General features: G+C 49.8%; 1 protein-coding gene across 1 annotated transcript in view; it reads left to right on the top strand.

Moving 5' to 3' along the window:
- Positions 1 to 739: 739 nt before the first annotated feature.
- Positions 740 to 16,230, top strand: part of LOC144111941 (uncharacterized) — a 54,011-nt gene continuing 38,520 nt past the window's right edge. The window contains exon 1 of the mRNA XM_077645037.1: positions 740 to 1,044. The gene's annotated coding sequence lies outside the window, so the exon portion shown is untranslated. The remainder of the gene's footprint in view (positions 1,045 to 16,230) is intronic.

Here is a 16,230-nt window from a genome sequence, read left to right as displayed (position 1 = left end):
ACGAGTTCAAGGCAAGTCCCGGCTGGCTGTCGTGCTTCAAAGAACGACACGGCATCGTCGGGAAAGTGCTTAGCGGTGAAGCGAGCAGCGTAAGCATGGCTGTAGTCGGCGACTGGCAGTCTGAAAACGTGCCCGACATGCTGGGAAAATATGCCCCCAGCGACGTCTACAACGCCGACGAGAGCGGTCTATTCTACCAAATGCTGCCTAAAAAAACACTCGCCCTGAAGGGGCAGGCGTGCCACGGCGGCAAACACAGCAAACAAAGGCTGACTCTTTTGCTGTGCGTCAACATGGACGGCACCGACAAACGAGACCCGCTTGTCATCGGAAAGAGTGCGAGGCCGCGCTGTTTTAAAGGCACCAAAAAGCTTCCTGTGAAGTACGTTGCCAATTCACAGGCGTGGATGTCGCGTGCCATTTTCGCTACATGGCTGAAGGAATTTGACAGCGACATGTGTCGCCAGAAAAGGAAAGTGTGCCTGTTGCTGGATAACTGCACGGCCCACTATGTTGCAGAGGTCGAGCTGACCAGCGTGGAGCTCCGCTACTTCCCCCCAAACGCAACGTCCGTGGTTCAGCCCTCGCATCAAGGGATAATTAATAGCGTGAAGTGCGCATACAAGCGTCGAGTCGTCGACAGAGTTCTCCTCAACCTGGAGCTGAAGCGCGAGACGAAAATAGATACTTTTATGGCGGTTGAGATGGTGGCGGCGGCTTGGAGAGCATTAAGGCCGTCGATAATTGTCAACTGCTTCAGGACTGCCGGTTTCGGTACACTAGGCCCTGAAACTGCCGAAGCTGGTCCGGACTGCGCGAGCGCCGTGCACGAGGATGAAGATGCCTGGGAACACCTTCGCTCAGTGGATGAAGTGCCCACAGGCATAAGTTTCTCAGACTACGTGAACGCCGACGCAAACGCAGTCACAACGGAAGTTTTGACTGATGCCGATATGTTGCGGCTTGTAGGAAGCGTGGAGGGAGTGACGGCTGAAGACGCTGCCGACGACCCTGCAGGTGCCGAAGCTCCCGTGCCGACACCAGGTCAGGTGATGGATGCTCTCGATCTGCTGCGACATTTTGCCAGCGCACACGAGGGGACGGAAGACGCGCTGGACGCACTTCAGACCTACGAGAAATCGGTGTGGCCGTTGCTCACAAAGCGCACGCAGGCAAAGATCACCGACTTCTTTGGCGGAAAATAAATTTGTAGTCCCCTCGGGCCTTTCTTGTCGAGTAAGAATTTTTGTTGTTTCTTTTCATACGCGCTAGCAGCGCCGGTCGTGGTGTTGGCGCTACCCACTCGAAAGTAGCGCGGAGGGTCATGACGATGACCATACGGAGCCCCAAAGATTGCGCTAGTTGTATGATTACCAACTTTGGCGCCAATTTGTCATTAGCTGTGTGGCTTGCCGTCCCGTCGGCGGTATTTAGGGAAGATTGCTGCGCCGCTAGCCGAACCGTCCTTTGGGTCGGTGCTACCGGCGTGAATTCGTCACGCGCGAGTGCGACGAAAAGTGAAAATGGTACGTGCTAACCGATACGATCGCGATAAGCTGGTACGGTTTATGCGGATGCAAAATGCATTATGTTCAATGGGTGCTCAGTCGGGGACTTGACTTTACTACTTTTAAAACGAAAGAACTGTTTAAGCGGGTACGTTTTAACGAGGTTTTACTGTAATCGAATGTACTGAATTATGTGCCCAAGAAATGCCTCATTCAATTTAACGAAGTTCTCGATTTAACGAAATAATTCACGGCTCCCCTCAACTTCGTTAAATCGAGTTTTAACTGTATTTGGGTGGTCGGTTCCTCCTCTGATGCCGGGGCTCCAGACAAAGCGTGCTGTCCCGCGAGTTCGCAGAGTTCCTCGAAATACGCAATAGCTATTCTGCCAGGCAAACACAGAGGTTCACAGCCAAAATTGGTCACCAAGAGTTCGGTTCGTCCATTGTTCAGTTCAACAACTCCTCGAGCAACACAGACTGAGATGGCTCAAGGCTTGCCAACTGTCAGGAAATGCAGTTTAGCCATGGTATGGCGCCACTAGAGGAGTTAGTGGTGTGGGAATATTGCAGTTTTCTGCTTCAGTAACTAATGCAACAGCTTATGATTCAATTTCCGAAATTTGGCAGCCCTGGACGCGGTGTATTTTCCAAAAGATGAGATCGAAATTGAGACCGGGAGACTCCCCCCACCGGCAGCGACTGCCATGACGTCACAAGCACATGCACGGAGCAACGTCGCCTGCTCTCATTGCTGCAATATGGGAAGCGAGATCTCATTCCCTCCTGTACTTTCGCTGGTGATCGAAGTAGCAGTCGTCCCCCATATATGAATGACTGGTACCGCAAAAGCGATAATAACAGTAACGCAGTTTTTCTTCGGTATAGGTAGGGTCCGGTCACGCTATAGGCCGATGCGACGGCGATCGACGGTCGGTGGGCTGATCGGTACACAAATGCCATCGCTGACGCACCGGTCTGTCACGCTAGACGGGCGGTGACGCGAGCACGATCAATGATAGTGTTTCGTAGTAATGTTAAAAAGAATCAGCTTAGTGGGAACCAGAAGAGAATGATAGGGTACTAGTTGGTATGACATTCTACAAACTTGAGAATTTTAAAACTTAATGGACCTCATGCTAGCCATGGTGACATAAGCGATGTGCATGCACCAGCGAAGATGTATTTTCATTCAGTGCCTGCGCATAGAACCGATCGGCGAGGCAAGCGACACAGGCAGAAAACGCCGCACGACGGTGCTGCTCACCGCCCTCGCCTGGGCTTGTGCAGCCGAGCGAAAGCTTCGCGCCCGGTGAGGCGTCAGCCGGAAAAACTGCTCTTGTGTACCTTATCCGTATTGAAAAAAGCGAAACAAGCGGCTACATATCATATCGTCACACTTTTGTTACTAATCAGTGAGGCACTTTTGCCATATTCTTGAATTTCGGTTGACGGTGGACTGCCGGCCTTTTTCGTGACGAGGCCTAGCGAGTACGCAGGATTCGTATGTGCGATTTCGACGATTGCGGAGAGCAAATTCGCAACTTTTAGCGCTTGCAAATAGCTATCGAGCGTAGTTTTGCCTACAGTGCCCTCAAAGCGATGACTGCCTAGATTGCAGGACGCGAGTACAATAAGGGGGAAGTGCCGATATATGTGACCCGGTCTGCATAGCATGTGCAGAAGGCAGCCGGCAGCTGCCGTCGGCGCCGACTATGGACAACAAATCTGGTTGTTTTCATTAATTCAAGTAATGTCTGAACGTATCTTTAGCTAAACTAATCTAAAATTAAATTTTGGTGACATAAGAGAAAGTAGATACAATTAGCGGAAAGCGCTGGTATCCTACGTGAAGTGTTTCCCAAGCAGGCTATATATAGCATCTTCGGTGCTTATTGCAGTGTTATCATGGTGTGTAAATAAGTGAAAGTGCAGTTTGTGAGCAAGAGTACGTAATATTTAAGATAAGGATAACCCACCAGGCGTTTTATGCCACGCAAACGAGCAGTGCTGTTTGCGCAAAGCCATGTAAACAACCTCTGCGCGGGGCTGCAGTTGTCGTAATCGTCGCACTCCTTGGGCACAATCCGCACGCACAGGAAAACGCTGTACTATTATTTTGAAGAACTCATTTAGACAGCGGCTACTATTCATCGGTGCGGACAGTGAAAGCATTCGAGTCACGTAGGGTTTTGCAAGCGGCTTGGTTCCTGCAAAAAGGTTCTATGAGTTGAAGGAAATGTATGTTCAACCTACAAACGCATACATGCAGCGGGGAAGTCGTCGCACTCGGCACTTTTCTCTACTCCTTTCATGCCTCAGGGTTTCTGTAGTGCACCTTTTGATAATTTGAGTTGAATCATCGAGTGATGAATAGCGGACAAGATCTTGGTAGCTAGCTACAAAATGCTGTGGCTTTCATGGCGCACATCGGCCAAGGCATGCACGGCACGTGCCGCTTTTCACATACGGCAGCACTTGACTGCTCAAAAGAGACCACACTCATAACATGCTAACAGTATGCTTCTAAGCGTAAATAATAAAGGAGGGGTCCATCGATTTCTGTTTCCTCAACAATCTGAAAGTGGGCGCCACGAGCAAGCCTGCTTTCCCAAGGATCACTCAGCTCGCGTACTGAGTTGAAGGCTTCCCAAAAGAGAACACGGAAAATGCATTTTATTTCGCTAGGCTAAAAGAAAAACTTTTCGAGCGACCACTGCCTACAGTGTGCATGCAAGCACATAAACAGCTCGCAGCAGACGACGCGTGGCGTGTATACACTCGTGACGTCAGCGATCAGAGGTTGCCAGACCAGCAAGCAGTTTGCATAAGAAACGAAAAAAATTCGTTTTAAAGATATTTACCGCACAGAATCAACTGAAAATTGAGGGAATTGTAATTTAGCCTGTTGGGAATTAAAGGCGATAAGCAGGGTATGCGTGAAAATAGGCTGTCATGACCCCTTTAACCAAGTTCGTCTTAACGACAGTGGACTGTATGCCTGTAAACATTATGTTGTGTTGTATTTTACAGTGCATAAGTTGCTAAAGCTCTCATGTGCCAAACACGGTTAAAAATGCCTCTTGTTAAATTTCTGTAAGCATTTAATACTTGTAACTAGCAAAGGCTAAATGAGGCAGCGTATCAATTTTATAATTACACATTTTTTTGTTGAAATTAAATTTAATCTACTACCTATATAAGCACTGTACGAATGCACATTGAAACAAAAAGGTAGGATGGTATGTAGTTCATATGCACAAGGTATGAAAGGGCATACGACACATGTTCGACCTGAAAATTGGTAAGTGTTGTCTAGTTGTACGCTCACTTCATTTCCAAGCTAGGAACTGCAGCAGAGCTTTCTCAGTAAAAGGAAATTGCAGGTACTTGTGTGTATATTTGAGCTGAAGCCCCCAAACTTTTTGTTTCACTCTGAGAGCTCTTGGGAACTTTCGTCCTGTTTTGTCACTTTTCAGGGTCTTTGTTTTGGCAGCTGCACCAGGCCAGGTCTTGCCTACATTTCCCGATCCAAAGACCTCATTCACATACAGGAAGCAGCTATATGCTACTATAAGCATTAGTTTTCGTTGCTGTATATGAGCACAGTGAGGGGACACTTGGGACAAATCGAACTTGGTCTGTATCACTAGATTACCATGTTTTAATGACAATGACAGTACATTCACTGAAAACAGAGTTTTAATACGCTAGAAAAGGTAAAAAAATTTTGCACGGGTGTTGCCAACATGGCCTATTTTTGCCACTCACTCGGAAACATTGACCACAGAGTCCTTTACGGCCTTGACACCCAAGTTTGAAATTGTGGCAGGAAAGTTTTTAAGTGCAATTTTCTCAGCTATAGATACATCTTTTGCTGCCGGACAAAGATGGGCATAGCTAGAAAGAGCCACTGAGTCAGTTTTAGTGTGGTAGCACTGCTAGGTGTATTTTTCGATTTCGGGCACACGTACATCCCTGAAGCTCCCACCGCGTTGTGGACAACGTGCCAGGTGTGAACACCTGGCAGGCCTTCACCTGGGAGGTAAAGGCCTTTAGGGTGAAGGTCGTCATGGTAAATGCCTTCCGGGTAAAGGTTTTTATCGTAAAGGCCTTTTGGTGCTTAGCCATGCTAAACCATTCACCATGCTTTTTTTTTGCTGAGAATGCAAGTAGGATGAAGTTGTCCTCTGTGTCCTGTGAAGGTATTGAATTTTGGAGATGCTGAGGAAGTTCGAGAAGGAGTAATGGACTCTGCGTGGTTCACGTGACACAAAATGCCTGTAACTTGCCGTGTCTCATCTCAGCTGAAATGTATGTTTACATTGTTTAGCATGCCTTGCAAGGTATGCCTTGTGAAACTAATGGTGTGAAGAATGCTTGTCATATGGCATTATAAATGGCAAACAAGAGAGCGCTTCCTTTAGATACTTTAACAGTTAAAGATAGAGTTAGCAAGTTTATTGGCTAGGCAGGCTTGTCATTATTGCTAGATACAAAGTCCCCACATGTTGACGACGCAAGTTTCAAAACTGTCGTGCACCTGTGTACTCTCAAGAGAGCTGTTTGGTATGCTGTGGATAGAGATCCAAGAATGCATATATTTCTAGCAACATCGATCTACGACAGCAGCAACAATGGGGCTAGTTGCTGCGATCATGTCTCTGGGCATGCGGAGCATGAAAGACAAATATACTTAGGCAAGAAACGGAAGGCTGAGAGAGTGTGCGGATGTCCTGTTATTTCCTGCCTTTATTTACTTTTGTATTTCGTGCGGTGTGTTCCCTAAGGGCCTTGTCACACTAGCCCGACACGACGCCGACCCGACAGAGACACCAAAGATCGGCCAACCTGGTCGGCAGACATTGTCTGTGGCAGACCAAGCTGTCACACTAGGCTGACGACACCAACGCGTCCGACGACCAGATGTCTTTGTAGTGTGACATGCTTTGACGCCCGCGACGGCGACAAAACCAGTCTGCCGACCGTGTCGTCGAGCAAAAACATTCACCAGACACGATTCCGCTACAGTACTGTTTGTTTACGTTCATAACAAGCTGTGGTATAGATGAATGTCCAAAAAGGTATCTTTACTGAGGATCGTTTCCAATGCCAAGGTGCTGGTTGAAGTAATAACTACAATACAAGCAAATTTCATCCTATAGCCGCCTGCTGCTGCTGCTGCTGCTGCTTCGTGCGGCTCGCCTGACGTCTGCTAGATCCGCTGCTGAAGGTGTCGCGGAAATCGAGCATAACATTATTTTATTATGGGACGGGTTGGCAGTAAAGGGGTGACTAGAGAAGTTTCTTTATTACGGCGCTGGCCAGTTCCAAAGCGCCCTGAGCTGCAGCATCGAGGCGGAACCAGCTAGGCTTAGCGACGAGCACGGCAGCCGGGAAGCAGCGCAGTTCGTTGCCCTGGCGCTCCCGCAGGCGGCTTTCGTTGCCGAAAGCGTGGCTCTTGCGCAGGCATGCTGTTGTTGCTCGAATATAGCAGGCAGCCTTTCTGATAGCATAGTTTTTTTTTCTTTTTTGGTGCGAACGTGAAGTAAACCGAGCCTGCTCGCCGGCAGGCCAGCCTGGATCCTGTCCACCGCCGTAATAAAAATCAGCTTAAGATTGTTTTTGACGTAAGCAATAAATGCTGAGACCGAAAAATGTGACAAATGTATCCTTTCTGAGGATCGTTGATCAACACTGAGTTGCTGCTAAAAGCAACAACTTTGATACGAGCAAAATTTCTCGCCAGAATCGTGGCCGCCGTTGCGGTCCGGCTCGCCTGTCGTCCACAGCCGAAGGTGTCGCGGAAATCGACCATAATTTTAGTTTATGGTGCGATTATACTGTTAACAGCAAAGCGATATTAAGAGATATTATAGCGCAGGCTACATGCGAAGCAGCGTCCGCAGCGTCAGGCAGCAGTGCAGTTCGTCGCCTGGCGGGACCGCGGGCGGTGCCGTTGCTGAAAGCTCGCTACTAGTGCAAGCATGCTTTGTCGCTGCTAGTGTATAGCAGGCGGTGTTTCTGGTAATATGGCTCTTTTGTCTTTTCTGGCGCGAACTTGAACACCAAGCCAAGCAGTAATCAGATCGCTGTGGGTGGCACAGCGTACGCTTTGAGCTCGAGTGCTTGAGTTGAGTGGCGCAGCGATGCTTGCTGCTCTGTGTGTCCCTGCTTGCAGTGGAGCTGCAATTCGCAAGCAGCGACCGGTGCAGCGCGCCGGCCGAATTTTCGCACATGGGTCGCCTGCTTTACTTCTGTCGCGAGTGCCACACTGCAGAATGCTTATCAGCACCTCTGAAGGCAGCGAATTGCTCTGTTCTCCACAGCGTCGTGGGTATAGCAGTAGCTTCGCATTCCAGAGGTTCCTAGTTTGAATCCGCGTGGTCGAGATTTTTTTTTTTATTATTTTAGCCTTAAATAATCTCTCCCGTCCTGTTTACCCGCGAGCGACTGGATTTATTTTTCGAGCCATGCCTTTCTGACCCAGCAATAAGTGCCGCTCAGTACTGGGCTCCACTCAACCTAGTTTCATAATCACGATTGTTAATGAGTTTGTTTTACTATGGTGAGATTTATTTAAAAGAGTTAAAAGTGAAGCGTCCCGGCCCATGAATTTCGCTAGCAGGAAATGACAAAAGAAGAGTGCGAACGTGAAAGGGCCAAGTCGTCAGGAGGTCTCGCACGCTGTCTCGCTAGTGTGACATGGGAGTTGGCGGACCATCGGCCAACTGCCGTCTTGTGGGAGACCTGATGCCGACAGTCGGCCGACTGTTTTAGTCGGCGCAGTGTGACATAGAGCCAGACATCACGACATGGTTTTGGCAGACCAAAATCGGCCGACTGTTGGCCTAGTGTGACAGGCTCATAAGAAATACAGTGGAACCCTGATTATACGACTTTCTAGGGACCGTGAAAAAGCGTCGTAAAATGCGGGCGTCGTAAAATCCGAACATAAGTTATGCCTATAAAAATGCTACTTTTTTCGCACGACGAATTTACGAGAAACTTCAGTGTAAACTACTAACATACTCTGCAGGGCTTGGAAACCGAAATTACCAAAAAAAGTAAATGCAATAATAATTAATGCTGCAGTGCAGGTACCAGTCATGCTTTATTCAAACGGACCTTTCCGGCACTCCACTGCCCACTGCCGCGATTCCAGCCAGCTGGCGCGAACTTTAAAAAAAGTCGGTCGGTTTCTTTTGGACCTTATTTGATCCGTGAACTTGCAAAAGCTTCCGCTCGAGTTGGGCAACGTCCAAAAGGAGGACCTCTGCGGCGTCGCATGAGCAAATGAAGTTCCGGATGCTGTCTATGTGCCGTAGCACCTCAGAGAACATGGTAGGCGCAGGCACGGCATCTGTGGCGTCGACGTTGTCCTCGTCTGATGTTGCAGTGGTGTCGGTACTAGGCAAAGCCTCCGCGATTGTATCATCCAGCGACGCCTCGCCGCAGATCGCAACGTTGTAGTCGGCCTCCACGTGCTCGGCAAAGGTCGTGGCGAGGTTTAAACCCTCGAAATCGTCGTCGGCGAAGCCTGCATCGGCTTCAAGCGGCATCGAGGTCGTTGCATCCCCAGCAGAGGAGGCAGTCTCTCGCTTAAAGCCACAGTGCTTGAATGAGTTGGCGATTGTGCTTTGCGACGCTGCATTCCACGAACTGGCAATAAAATGCATGGCGTCGAGCACAGTGATCTTTCTTTCCGACTCGCTGCGCTCCATAGCCGCCAGCCGACGCTGCACTAACCGCTTCCGGTACCCTTGCTTCACGCACTTAAGGATGCCGGCATCCAGCGGCTGCAGCCGGCTTGTGCAGTTAGGTGGAAAAAAAACAACCTTTATGTTCCTCAGTCTGGACGTATCGGGAGGGTGGCACGGTGCGTTGTGCACGGAAAGCAATATTTTCCTTGCCTTGGAACCCATTTTGTAATCCCACTTCTGCGAAAAATTGCTGAAGAGCGAAGACGTCATCCACGCCTTTTTGTTAAAGTTGTAGCTGCACGGCAGCGTCTTCAAGTTCTTAAAGCACCGTGGCTTTGCAAATTTTCCGACGAGCACGGGCAGCCTCTCGGAACCGTCCTCATTAGCACAGAATAGTGCTGTCACCCGCTCTTTACTGCGCTTGCCACCATGACAGCTGTCACCTTTAAACGCAAGGGTTTGCTCGGTCTGCATATGGTAAAAAATACCGCTCTCATCGACGTTGAAAACGTCACAGGGTTTGTATGCAGCAATCATCTCCGGCAATCATCTCCATCCACTCATTCACCGTCGAAACATTCACGGAAGTGCTTTCTCCGCAGGGGCGGCTGTACACAATCCTGTTTCGTTTTTTAAAGCGATGCAGCCACCCGTGCGATGCCTGAAAGTCGTCAATGCCCAGATGCAATGCCACAAGGTCCACCTTTTCTTTTAGAATGGCGCCGTCCACGTTGATCGCAGAGCTCCGTGCCTGATGCAGCCACCTGACGAGAACTTTTTTTAGCTTCTCATGCTGCCCTTCTTTTGCCGCTTGCTTGAGCCTGAACTTGTTGGCATTTTGCAATATCGCCGCTTTGTTTGCCAGGATCGTCTTAAGCGAAGATTCGGGTATCTTAAGGTCCCAGGCAATGCTGGCTTTCGTTGCTCCATGCCGCTTTTCCGCTTCCTCAATAATATGGAGCTTATCACCGAGCAACAGAAGTGTCCGCTTTCGGGGCATCGCGCGTCGCGTTGCTCCACACAACTCAAAACCTTGCTGAATGCTGGTCGCTAGGATTACGGCCAAAAATGGTTACCAAGAGCTTGGTTCGGCCATTGTTCAGCTCAACAATTTCGCGAGCAACACAGACTTGCCGACCAGGGAGCAGCGACATGTTGGTTTCAGCGATGCCACGAGTTCTAGTGATGTTGTTGCAATCTACGGTAACAAGCATGCTAGCTCTTGACGGAATTAATACTTAGTCGTCAAAGACGCGTAACTTAGTCCCGTGTGGCTCAGGATCGCCGTCAACAGAGGGTTGAGTGGAAAATGACACGGCGAGCTCCTGAAGGTTGATGACAGCACCGTACTCCCGAAGGAAATCCAAACCAAGTATCAGGTCTTTGGAGCACTCGGGCAGCACAGCAAAGCAACCAGGGAAAGTAGCACCGCAGATCTGGATTCGTGTTGTGCAGACGCCAATCCGCCTTTTTCATTTTCCTGTGCTGCCACCTCGCGTACAACGCTGGAAGCTCACTGGTAGGGTACTGCGCGCCCAACCCGGCCGGACTGAGTGCCGCTGCGGAGCACGTTTTGTTGGAATCTGTCAACGATGGCGTGTCCTGGGCAGCACCTGGTACCTGGAGGATTTGTAGGGTTGACTGATGGCTGGGTGCGAAGTCCGAGGCAGGCTGCAGTGCCCACCGAAGAGCAAATTCTTCAGTATCTCCGATCATCCGACATGCGATGCGAACACCAGCTGAGCAAGGGCCACCGCTTCAGAGATGAAGGCTACATTCGGAACATAATGTTCAATGAAATATCCCCGATCAGTGAGCTTGGCGTTTTCCGCTGTATATGGCTGCCATTCATTAAAGGTGGATACTACATCGTGCATTCCGTAGTACAGAAAACGACTGGGGACAACAGTTTTCACAAGCAATCGTTGTGCTCAAGCGCTGCCGAATAGCTACACGAGCTATAAAAGCACAAGCTTTCTCGCAACAAAGCAGCTCTGCTAGCATTTCACTGTATTTTCCCACAACACACCGCTGCATAGGTTAAACAAGCATGCGCGTCCATAAAGACGAGCATGAGAGGCGCACATTGATCCATTCTGGAGATACCACGCAGAGCTCTTCATCATGGATATGATTCGAACACACGCATAACGCACCTTCTTCTTCTGCCTCTTAATACATGGCACATACCCACACCGGTGGATTGGTCAGGGTGTAGTGGCATAAACAAGAAAATATCCATAGGAGATTATGACAAAATTTTAGCACCATGCGTGAATGCTCTCGTAGCTTCTTTTTCGTTGCCCGCTCCATCGCGCGTTGAAAGCGACTCACAGCACTTGCCCATTTGGCCTTCTTGCTTGAGAAAGCAAAAAGCGTCGGAACGAAGTCTAAGTGCCGCGGTGACATTCGAGGCCTTCTTGTCCATGAATAAAACACTTCGTGATAGACTGCACACGCATTTAAACCCAGTACCTCGTCCGTACCTGTCACAAAGTGATTCCCGCACAGTCTTGACGTGCTTGACGGTGCCCAAGGGCGGCCACGATCGTCGAGCCGGCGAACTGCTTTTATCCACGCTTCGCGTCGAAGGCTGTCCCGGGAAGCGCTCGGAAAGCGAAAAAATCCGAGTTTGCTTCCCTTTACATATTGGGCATTGCAGCCGTATGCAACACATTTCGTAGGTATCGCCAAATGCGTCGCGCCGAACGCCCGACGGCTGCAGCAACGCACCCCGCGTAGGAAGCCGGTTTGTTTACACCCCCACGGCCGGTCTCGAGTGGAGCGCGCGACCCTTCCAATATGTTTCGCGACACCGCCGCCAGGGGATGGGCGCATGCGCAGTCGCGTCGTGAAAAAGGCGGATTGGCGTAACCACATGGCCGCTGGCGGTGCGGATCTGTGGCCCAGACCAAGGGGTCAGAACCTTTCTGAGGGCCGTGGCTAACCGACTGCTCATTACAGAAAAATCAGTGCTGGTTTCCACAAGTGCGGTCACATCGCGATTATCAGCGATTACTGGGATTTCGGCAGACACCAGTCGGTCACAGCACGTCGTCGCTGAGGTCGTCGGGCGAGGTCGTCGTCGGTCGGATCGTAGCCGCGAATCGTCGGGTGGAGGCTCTTGACTTGATCCAATAGCGGCGGCCCTACCCCGGGGGACGCCGTCTTCAGTTTTCCCGATGTGGGGACGCGTCTCTGAACTGCCTAGAAAAAGACGGGCGGCTTGGCGAAGAAAATCGCCTTCGGGATGGCAACCGGGACTGGCGTTGCCGCGAGTTCGTTGCCTGCATGTTATCGGACAGATACTGCTCGATGTCCCACGGCCGTTCTCCGTAGCGTGGTCGAGGTGCGTCAGGTGAAAACCCCCTAAGCCCATTCTGCGGTAGCGGCAGTGGCGTAGGATGTGGCCGGGCTCCCCGCAGTGGTAGCAGAGCGACCTATTGTTTGGCATACGCCAAACGCGCGCCTTGCTCATGGTGGACAGGAGCTCCTGCGGTACGACGGGTACAGCTGCAGTTGGGTACCGCAGTGAAGGCACAGGAGTGATGGGGGAAAAGGCTTGTCTCACTGGCCCAGGACGACTTATTAGTGCTTGACTGTATGTCATCACTTAGGGTGCTGGCTGCGGAGCTAGTGGCGACTGAACAGCTCGCCGGACTTCATCTCGGACCACATCCGGTATGGCAGCGACACTGTCCTGTGGAGCTTCGAAGCGAAGTTTCTCGAGTTCTTCGCGCACCAAGCTCCTCACAAGCTCTCAAAGCGCTTCAGTGGGTAGCAACGTGGGCGTACAGTGGTGAGCGGCTGCTACACTAGCCTGACGGCCGTAGTGCGTCCCCCGTTCTTGCAGAGAACGCTCTATGCTGGTTGCCTCCTTGGCAAAGTCGGCCACCGTTCTTGGCGGGTCACGTACCAGTCCGGCAAACAATTGCTCTTTGACGCCTCGCATTAAGTGGCATACCTTCTTGTCCTCGGGCATAGCAGGGTCAGCGCGATTGAAGAGTCGTGTCATGTCCTCGATGAACATGGCGACGCTCTTGTTTGACTGCTGCTACCTCGATTGCAAAGCGATTTCAGCCCCCTCCTTTCGTTCGCTGGTGTTAAACATGGCTAAGAGCTCTTGGCGAAAGATCTCCCAGTTTGTGAAGGAAGCTTCGTGGTTCTCATACCATGTCTTGGTTGAGTCCTGTAGTGCGAAGTACACGTTCCGCAATTTGCGCTCGCCGTCCCACTCGTTGAAGCCCGCCACACGGTCAAAGCTGGCCAACCAGTCTTTGTTGTCCTCGAACCTCTCACCGTGGAATGATGGGGGGGGACTGAGGTGTGTGAAGGACGAACAGCGGTGCATTCCCGGAAAGCTGACTTGTCTGGCTAGCTGTAGCGGACGTCATGGCCCTTGCTGATCTTGCGAGTTGGCCGAACTCTGGTTGTTAGCCTCGCAGGCGGCGACTCGTCTTGTGGACTGGTGTTGTAGCCACGCATTGAGAACTGACGTCAAGAGTGTCCTCGAGGTCAGCGTACATGAACCTTTACCCAGCGGCTAGTCAAATTTCAAAGGTCCTTCGTTTCTTCGAGGAAGGTTTATGAACCCTCCCTCTAGTGTTGTTCGGCTTGGAAGATGGACAGGAGGCAAGCTTGTAGATGATGACAGCAGAGCATATATTTACAGCATACATATACAGAGAGTTAAACTAAAAAAAGCAGAACTGAATTTACAAAAGAACAAACTTTGCGGTACTTTACTCATTGACCCGGCAGGTTAGAGCCTAAGTAGCATCACGTTACATGCTAAGCATGGAGCCCCTGCTCAGACTGGACTGGACTCCATCCGTTCACATGCACTTTTAAGCACTTAATTAACAAAGGACTAAGGGCGGTCATTTTCAGTGGCCCGCCCTAAGCATCAATTCTCCAATCAACAATAACATGCGAGATAGGGACTACCCCGTGGGTTGGGCTTAGCCTCGAACCCAGGGTCTAGTTAACAACACAAACCAAATCAAAAACAAATACGCCACCACTCTCTCAGGTAAGAGTATTCACACGCTCTTCCTTCGGAGCTATTTCGACTGTCCTCAGGTGCACAGCCACCCATCATCGGTCCGCGTCGCCCGTCATCAACAGAAGAGCTAGCGAAAGGGCCACGAAGCCGCCGCACTACCGACGGCGGGACACAGCTAATAAGCATGAAGGGGTTTGTCTGCCGCTCCGGGAAACAAGATAAGGATCATCCCTGTTTTCCCACGGTTTGGTTGAGTACGGCGCGTCCGCCATGACAGGTGTCTGTCACTGCCCTCCTGGAAATAGGCTTTTGTTCACGAGGCACGGCGGGACGCTGCGGGTGCCTGGGACGCTGCGGGTGCCTGGGACGCTGCGGGTGCCTGGAGTTGGGAATTTCTAAACATGTCATTATCAGTTGTCGATAATGAAAAACAGGTTGTTACAAAAAGTGATGCAAAAAAAAATTCATTGCTGAAACAAAACCCCCAACTCAATTGGTGCTCATTTTGAGGCCTACTTTTATAACTAAACATTTAGTACAGATCTTCGGGCCTCAGTATGACAAACATAATGCAGGTACACTCATTTACATAAGCTAGTCAGAAAGGCCTAATGCAGAAGCAAGTATGAATGCTTTTACAATCGGTGATAATTGAAAAAAAAAAAACCTAGGCCGTTACGTAGCGTTAGCATTCAAGCTAGTTAGCTGCAGCTATGATCCACTAAAAGGCATTGATAACGGTGGCATTAGAAAGCGTAGAGGGCTAGTTTGTTTGACATCTGGTACCAAGAGCACCCATACAGATGTAGGCAAGTGCAGGCTGAAAGATTTCTGGCTTTAATACATCTTCCATTTCGTGTACATTAGAAAGGCCTGTACAGTCACCTATGCCAGTCCAGACTATATTAAAGCATAATAGCCATCTGTGTGGCTCGTAACCCTATAATTTTTTTTAAGGATGTAAATGTTTATTGACCTTCTTCTAACAATAGCTGGCATCAGAATTATTTTAATGCTCGGAGCATGGGCCACAGTGTAATCGGTAGCAGTTACCTGCTGCTCCTAATCCTCACCACTTCTTACAGTGCTGCCGCGATGGCTCGGTGGTTATGGCACTCGGCTGCTGATCTGAAAGGCGCGGGTCCGATCCCGGCCGCGGCGCTCGAATTTCGATGGAGGTGAAATTCTAGAGGCCTGTGTACTGTGTGGTGTCGGTGCGCATTAAAGAACCCCAGGTGATCGAACTTTCCAGAGCCTTTCACTACGCTGTTCCCCATAGCCGGAGTTGCTTTGGGGCGTTCAACCCTCACAAACCAAACCAAACTTCTTACAGTGCATTAGAAACTATGAGCGAAAAGCAACGGCTTCCACAAGTGTGCACATGCTCACGATGCAGTCACAGTTGTGGAAGCTGTCGCCTGACTTGCTTGGGTTCGGCTCCACTGCACGAAACTGTGGGATGGGGCACACCAGTAGCGTAGCTAAAGTGCCAGACTGGGTGTTTGAAGTAAGTGTCTTCGCTCAGGTGTAAGCACGCATTTAGGTAGCTGCCTATCTGACCAATGTAACGGTGGCCACTGGTCTGAAATTGGTTTTGTTTTTTTCAGTGAATACTGTTATTTGTGGCTTTTGTTTCTTGTGTCTGTATTATACAGAGCTGGCATTATGGTAATGAATATAGCACTTGTGTGCTTAATACATTTTGATTACACTTATTGGCAGTAAAGTATGTGGAGCACATGTGATCATTCCCTGATCACTTCTGGGGAGCTCGCTTGTTAATGTTTGCGTCTTTAAGGTTTCTTTAGTGCCTTTAGCGTGTAATGAATATTCATACTGCAATATGTTACCTGCAGAACAGCAATAATTCACATTCTGGTATACTGTTATCTATGATTCCTTAACGAATATTGATGTTAGCTTTAAGTGAAGTAGTAACGAAAATGTTCCATTACATTGTGAATCCATCAGATAAAGGCACAGTGTGACTGGATCAGGATCAAAGAAGTACAGAG

The sequence above is a fragment of the Amblyomma americanum genome, unplaced genomic scaffold (assembly GCF_052857255.1).
Source record: "Amblyomma americanum isolate KBUSLIRL-KWMA unplaced genomic scaffold, ASM5285725v1 scaffold_19, whole genome shotgun sequence".
Taxonomy (NCBI): domain Eukaryota; kingdom Metazoa; phylum Arthropoda; class Arachnida; order Ixodida; family Ixodidae; genus Amblyomma; species Amblyomma americanum.
Note: the sequence above shows the minus strand (reverse complement) of the source record. Positions and strands in the feature narration are given on the sequence as shown.